We start from the raw sequence: 7,258 nt of genomic DNA on the forward strand, positions 1-7,258 counted from the left end.
ACTGGTCTCTTCAGCAATAGTGCTGGGACAAATGGGTAGCCACATGCAAAATAATGAAGTTGGACCTCTATCTCACCACATATACAAAAATTAGCTCAAAATGGATCAAAGCATAAATATAAAAGCTAAAACAATAAGTCTCAGAAGAAAGCATAGGGGTAAATTTTCATGACCTTGGATTTGGCAATGGATTCTTGTATATGACACCAAAAGCACAAGCAACAAAAGAAAAAAGTAAGAAATTGGACTTCATCAAAATTTTTAAAACTTTTATACATCCAAGGAAACCATCTCGAGAAAGTGAGAAGATAAGCTATAGAATAGGAGAAAACCTTGTGAATCATATATCTGATCAGGGACTTGTATCTAGAATATATAAAGAACAATTACAACTCAACAACAAAAAGATAAACAACTGAATTGAAAAATGGGCAAAGGACTTGAATAGAAATTTCTCTAAAGAAGATAAAGAAATGGCCATGAAGCATATAAAAAGATTCTCTATATCATTAGCCATTAGGGAAATACAAATCAAAGCCACAATGAGATACCACTTCACAACCACTAGGATGACTACAATTTTTTTGAAAAGGGAAAATATAATAACAAGTGTTGGCAAGGATATGGAAAAATTGAAACCTTTGTATATTGCTTGTGTGAATGTAAAATGGTGAAGCCACTGTGGGAATCAGTTTGGTGTTTCCTTAAAAAAGGTAACTGCACTCTTCAGGTACAGTAGCTCATGCCTATAGTCCCACCTACTTGGGAGGCTGAGGTAGGAGGATCACTTGAAGCCAGGAGTTCGAGACAAACCTGGGCAACATAGAAAGATCCTGTCTCTAAAAAAAAAAAAGAAAGAAAAATTAATAAACATAGAATTACTCTTAGAAATATACTCAAAAGAATTGAAGCCCTGATGTCTGAGTGATTCCCAGGGCTCAGCAAAGGGACCAAGTTTCCAGAGCCCTGAAGACAAGGGGTACCACACCAAAATATAGACTCATTTTCCACTCCAACTTCATTGGCTGAGCAGCTGCCAAGAAAAAAGACTGCATCTCCCGATACCTGGCAGTATTGCCTCACAAATTGGTTGCTTCTCTGAGGTGCCCATGAGTGTATTTGGGGAGAATCTTCGAGAACATATTGAGGAACGGCTGAGGAACAGCTGTCCTTTTTGATGAGACTGGAGAGATTCCACGAAAGAAGCTGGATGTCATGAAGGAAGCAATGGTTCAAGCAGAGGAAGCGGCTGCTGAGATTACTAGAAAACCGGAGAAACAGGAGAAGAAACGCTTGAAGAAGGAAAAGAAACTAATGGTCGCGCTTGCCCTCGCTTCTTCAGAAAACAGCAGTAGTACTCAGGAGGAGTGCCAGAACACGGTTGAAAAACCCAAAAAGAAGAAAAAGCAAAAGCCTCAGGAGGTTCCTCAGGAGAATGGAATAGAAGACCACCCATCTATCTCTGTCTCCAAACCCAAGAAAAAGAAATCTTTTTCCAAGGAGGAGTTGGTTAGTAGTGATCTTGAGGAGGCCAGTGGCAACGTAAGTCTTCCCAAGAAGAAGAAATCTTGACCCAAGGAGGAAACAGTGATACTGAAGAGGCAGGCAACAAAAGTGTCTCCAAGAAAAAGAGGACATTCTCTTCCAAGGAGGAGACAGTCAGCAGTGGGCCTAAAGAGGTTTCTGGCAGCAAGAGCAGCTCCAAAGAAGAAAAAGTTCCATAAAGCACCCCAGGAAGATTAGAATAGACATTCCGTGTGAGGAGGGGCATACCATACCCACAGTGACATTTCCCACCCCATGTCCTATACCCCCATAAAAACATAAAAACAAATTGACACACAAAAAAATTGAAAACAGGTATTCAAACAAATATGTGTACATGAATGTTCATAGCAGCGCTATTTACAATAGCCAAAAGGTAGAAACAACCCAAACGTCCATCAACTGATGAATGGATAAACAAAATGTGGTATATCTGTATAACAGAATATTATTCAGCCATAAAAAGGAATGAAGTACTGATACATGCTACAGTATGGATGAACTTTGAAAACATAATGCTGAGTAGAGGAAGCTAGACATAACAGACCACACACTGTGTGATTCTTTTTGTATGAAATATCCTGAAAAGGCAAATACACATAGACAGCACATTAGTGGCTTCAAGGGCCTGGGGGTTGAGGGGATGGGGAGTGACTGCTTAATGAGTATGGAGTTTCCTTTGGGGATGATGAAAGTGTTTTGGAACTAGATAGAGGTGATGGTTGCACAACATTATATATATACTAAATGCCACTGAATTGTACACTTTAAAATAGTTACTTTGATGTTTTGTGAATTTTACCTCAATTTAAAAAACCATTGCGAGGCCGGGCGCAGTGGCTCACGCCTGTAATCCTATCACTTGGGAAGCAGAGGCAGGAGGATCGCTTGAGGTCAGGAGTTTGAGACCAGCCTGAGCAAGAGAGAGACCCTGTCTCTACTAAAAGTAGAAAAATTAGCTGGGCGTGGTGGCATGCTCCTGTGTCCCAGCTACTCGGCAGGCTGAGGCAGGAGGATCGCTTGAACCCAGGAGTTTGAAGTTGCTGTGAGCTAGGCTGATGCCACAGCACTCTAGCCTGGGCAACAACAGTGAGACTCTGTCACAAAAAAAAAAAAAAATTACTTCCATTTCTTCAAAAATTAAACATAAATTTACCATGTGACCCAGCAATTCCACTCCTAGGTATCTACCCAAGAAAAATGAAAACATATGTATGTAAAAAAAATTGTACTAAGATGTTCACAGCAGCATTATCCATAATAGCCAAAAGTGGCCGGGCATGGTGGGTAATCCTAGCACTCGGGAGGCTGAGGCGGGAGGATCACTTGAGCTCAGCAGTTCGAGACCAGCCTGAGCAAGAGCAAGAGCGAGAGTCCCCCTACTAAAAATAGAAAAATTAGCTGGGCATGGTGGCATGTGCCTGTAGTCCCAGCTACTCAGGAGGCTGAGGCAGGAGGATCACTTGAGCCCAGGAGTTTGAGGTTGCTGTGAGCTAGGCTGATGCAATGGCACTCTAGCCCGGGCGACAGAGCAAGACTCTGTCTCAAAAAAAAAGGGAGAGAGAAAAAAATAGCCAAAAGGTGGAAACCACCCAAACTTCCACCAACTGGTGAATGCATAAACAGAACGTGGTATATCCATACTATTCGGCAATAAAAAGCAGTGGTGTGCAGATACATGCTACGGTATATATAAACCTCAAAAACGTTTTGCTCAGTGAAAGAAGCTACACACAAAAAACACATATGATTCCATTTATATGAATTTCCCCAAAAACTTAAATTTTAGAGACAGAAAGTAGATAAGTGGTTGCCTGGGGCTGAGAGTGGGGATAGAGAATGACTGTTAATGTGCGTGAGGGATCTTTTTGGGGAGATGGAAATGTTCTAAAAGTGGATTGTGGGCCAGGCGCAGTGGCTCACGCCTGTAATCCTAGCACTCTGGCAGGCCGAAGCGGGAGGATCACTCAAGGTCAGGAGTTCGAGACCAGTCTGAACAAGAGCGAGACTCCGTCTCTACTAAAAATAGAAAGAAATTATTTGGACAACCAAAAATCTATATAGAAAAAAAATTAGCCGGGCATGGTGGCGCATGCCTGTAGTCCCAGCTACTCGGGAGGCTGAGGCAGGAGGATCGCTTGAGCCCAGGAGTTTGAGGTTGCTGTGAGCTAGGCTGATGCCACGGCACTCTAGCTCGGGCAACACAGTGAGACTCTGTCTAAAAAAAAAAAAAAAAAAAAAGTGGATTGTGGTGGTGATTGTACGACTCTGTACAATCTATGCTAAAATTCATTGAATTGTATCCTTAAAACAGGTGAATTTTATGCTATGTAATTATATTTTTATGTGAAGGGAGTGAGAAGGGGGGTTCAATTTCCTTTCCTTTTTTTTTTTTTACACAGTCTCACTCTGTTGCCCTAGGCAGAGTGCAGTGGCATCATTGTAGCTCCCTGCAGCCTCAAACTCCTGGGCTCAAGCGATCCTCCTGCCTTAGCCTCCTGAGTAACTGGGACTACAGATGGACACCATGACACTCAGCTAGTTTTTCTATTTTTTGTAGAACCGGGGTCTCACTCTTTCTCAGGCTGGTCTCGAACTCCTGACCTCAAGCAATCTTCCTGCCTCCTGCCGCGGCTTCCCAGAGTGCTAGGATTACAGGCATGAGCCACGGCACCCGGCACCCGACCAGTAAAGCTGTTTTTTTAAAAAAACAACGAAAAGATTGCCTCAGTGCCTCATCATTCTCTAACTTCTGCCCTGTTTCTCTCCTCCCTGTCCTGGGCAAACAGCTTGAGAACATTGTTTGCACTCCTGTTTATACTTCTTGTTCACTTTTTTTTTTAATCTTTTTTTTACCTCAGTCACCTCTTGACCCATTGCATTTTGCCTTCTGCTCCTTCCTTCTTAACCCATTGTAGTTTGCCATCCACTGGTGGAAACTGCTTTCTGCAAGACGGCCAGTGGTCTTGTTGCTAAATCTGGTGGATAGTTTTCAGACCTTGTTTTCTGTAACAGTTAGCACTGTTGACCATTCCCCTCCATTTGGAACAGGATTTGCCCTTTGTTTCTGTGAACCACACTCTCTTGGCTTTACTCTTCCTCTGCCCCTTTCCCTAAATGCTGGTGTTCTGTAAGGCTGTGTCCCAGCCCTTTTCACTTCTCATTCTTGTGGAAATAAACAAAGACTAACTAAATGAAAAAAGCAAAAACTATTTATTCAGAGCTTGTTATAGCAAGGGCTTCAGCCACCATCACTTGCACTTCGGCAGAGACTCAAAGGGAGGCAGAGCACTGGGAAACTTTAGAGTGGAAAAAAGGGAAGGCTTCAGGTGTGCCCTGACTGGAGGCTGTTGCATGGGCAAGCTGGAGGTGGCCAACTAGAAGTGGGGCATCCTAGGTGACTGGTTGGGGGTGCATCTTTGTCTTTCTCTGATTGGTCCTAAGTTGGAAGCAGGGACAAAAATTAGGGCAGCTGTCAGTTATTCATCAAGTCCTGGCCGGTTTGGGCCAATTGTTATGGAAATTATTGTTTAGCTTCCTGTATTGTCACTCCTAGCAAGCTGGTTTCCTGCAAGTCTGACTTTCAGCAAGCTGGCTGCCCGGGTGGTTTATTGTAGTTAAAGGGTTGGTTTCCTTGGCAGATTGCTACAGGTTGTGGGTCCGAGTTCTATTTTTATATATGGTCTGGCCATTGTCCATTTGTATATTCAATCTCTCACTCTCTACAGTCGTGGTGGGCAACCCCATCCATTCCTATGGACTTAATAACCATCTTCATGCGATGGCTCCCAACTCTATAGCTCTAGTCTACATTTCTTTCCCTAACTCCAGATCCATATGTCCAACTGCCTCCTGGATATCTCCCCTTGCATGTCCCAGAGACACTTAAAACCCAGCAGGTCCAAAATTGAATTCAGTATGTTCCCCCAGAAACCTGTTCCTCTTTGGGTGTTCTCTGTCTCAGCGAATGATTCTGAAGGATCTCAGGAAATTTCACCCCAAAATATGACTCCTTGGCTTAAAGAGTATTTTGAATTACACACCCTTTGAGGTCAAAAAAAGCATTGGAGGGGCTTTCCCTCTATCTGCATAAATCTTACTGACAGATCAAAAGATCAAAGGGGGCAACTGACTTCTCTTCCTCTCCCTGTTATCACAGTGTATTTCAGGAAGGAGGATCAAGAATGCAACTCGACCTGGCTCAAATTATTTAAATACAACACCTGTCTCTCGGGTTAATTTAATTTAATACAATTTGATTTACAAGTCAATCTGTTTCCCCCATCCATTTATTCTCCCTAGCACCATTTGTTCCCCCTAAACTGAGCTGCCTGTACTCCTCATCTCCCCCTCCCCTCTAAAAGGCATGTATAAAAATATCTGGACTTCACTGGGATATTGGGTAATCACTCTGTGATTCTCCCCATGCACATGGAAAATATTTCTTTTATTAATCTACCTTATTTGTGAGTTGGTCTTTCAGCGAACTTTGGGGGGAAAGGGCAAGGTTGCCCTCACCCCCACAGTTTGATGTAGGTGGCAGGATCTCTAAGGCGCAGTGAGGAGAATTGAGAGTGTGACCAGCCGGCAGCAGGGGTAAGATACCCTAACTTACCAGTCAGACTCCTGGTTTTCCTCTCTCTGTGGGCTCCGGTTGAGCAGATGGTAAAAGATCATTGTCCTTTCCAAATTTAAGATTAATGAGAGAAGAGGTTTTCGTGAGTGACTAGTCTTGTGAGTGACTCTGGTATTGGTATATTTTTTGGTACTTTGTGCTGTGAATATTTATGTGGTTTGATTCCTTCTCCTCTCAGAAATAGCCTTTTTTTGTTGTCATTCTTTTGTCATTGTCTTTCTTCGTCGTTTTTGTCACAAAGAGGTTACCATGGGGTAGAACACAGGCCTAGCACCTGCAGGCGAGCCACTTACATGGTTCTGACTGACAAACTTTGTCTGTGAAGACAAAGTTTGCTGCAGGTCGCCCCCAAAAAACCATATGAGGTTTCCCTCTCATCCTGTTACTTGTCCCTGAACTTGTCTTGTGACGGAGTAGGAATTCTCTCCCTAGTCTCTGCCATCAGGGCAGGGGTGGGGGTGTAGGGGGGGACATGTATTTTCGGGAACACATCAGATGGTCAATCTGAAAAGATTGGGAGTCTGAGACACGTAAGATTCTAGGAAGCACACTCTTTGTATTGAACGTGTCAAGTTCTAGGGGAAGTCTTTGTCTTAAAATGTCCTACCCTCTTTGTTACCTTGTCTGTTTCTGAGAGCAAATTTTTAGAAATCTCAGAAACTGCCTTCTCTGTGCCCTCTCCAGGATAAACCTGGAAAATTACCACCTGGGTTTTCTATGAAGAGGCATTGTGTTGAATCACTTTTGGAATAAATATACCATTGAGATTAATGGCCAAAAGATGGATCCTTTAAATTAAAAGACTTCTAAAGTTTCTGAAAAATAAATTTTAGAGATCTCTTATTCGAAACAATTGCCTTATTTGTATTAACAGAAAAAATAGACTTTAAAAAGACATAATGTTGTGGCTAGCCTTAAAAAGTCTCTTGACAAAACTGAAGAGCAAATATCTGATCTAAAACGAAGATAAAAAAATCCTTTGAACACTGCCCCTGTGGAAATAATGGCAAAGGCCAGTTTGCCTCGTAGCCTAACGGTTAAAGCCCTGTGCTTTCACCTCAGCAGTCTAGGTTTGAG

At 42.7% G+C, this 7,258-nt stretch overlaps 1 pseudogene; it reads left to right on the plus strand.

Annotated features, from left to right (window-relative positions):
* Positions 1 to 1,215: 1,215 nt before the first annotated feature.
* Positions 1,216 to 1,743, plus strand: LOC105823434 (annotated as a pseudogene).
* Positions 1,744 to 7,258: the final 5,515 nt, after the last annotated feature.

This window comes from Propithecus coquereli, unplaced genomic scaffold, assembly GCF_000956105.1.
Source record: "Propithecus coquereli isolate 6110/MARCELLA unplaced genomic scaffold, Pcoq_1.0 Scaffold671, whole genome shotgun sequence".
Lineage (NCBI taxonomy): Eukaryota > Metazoa > Chordata > Mammalia > Primates > Indriidae > Propithecus > Propithecus coquereli.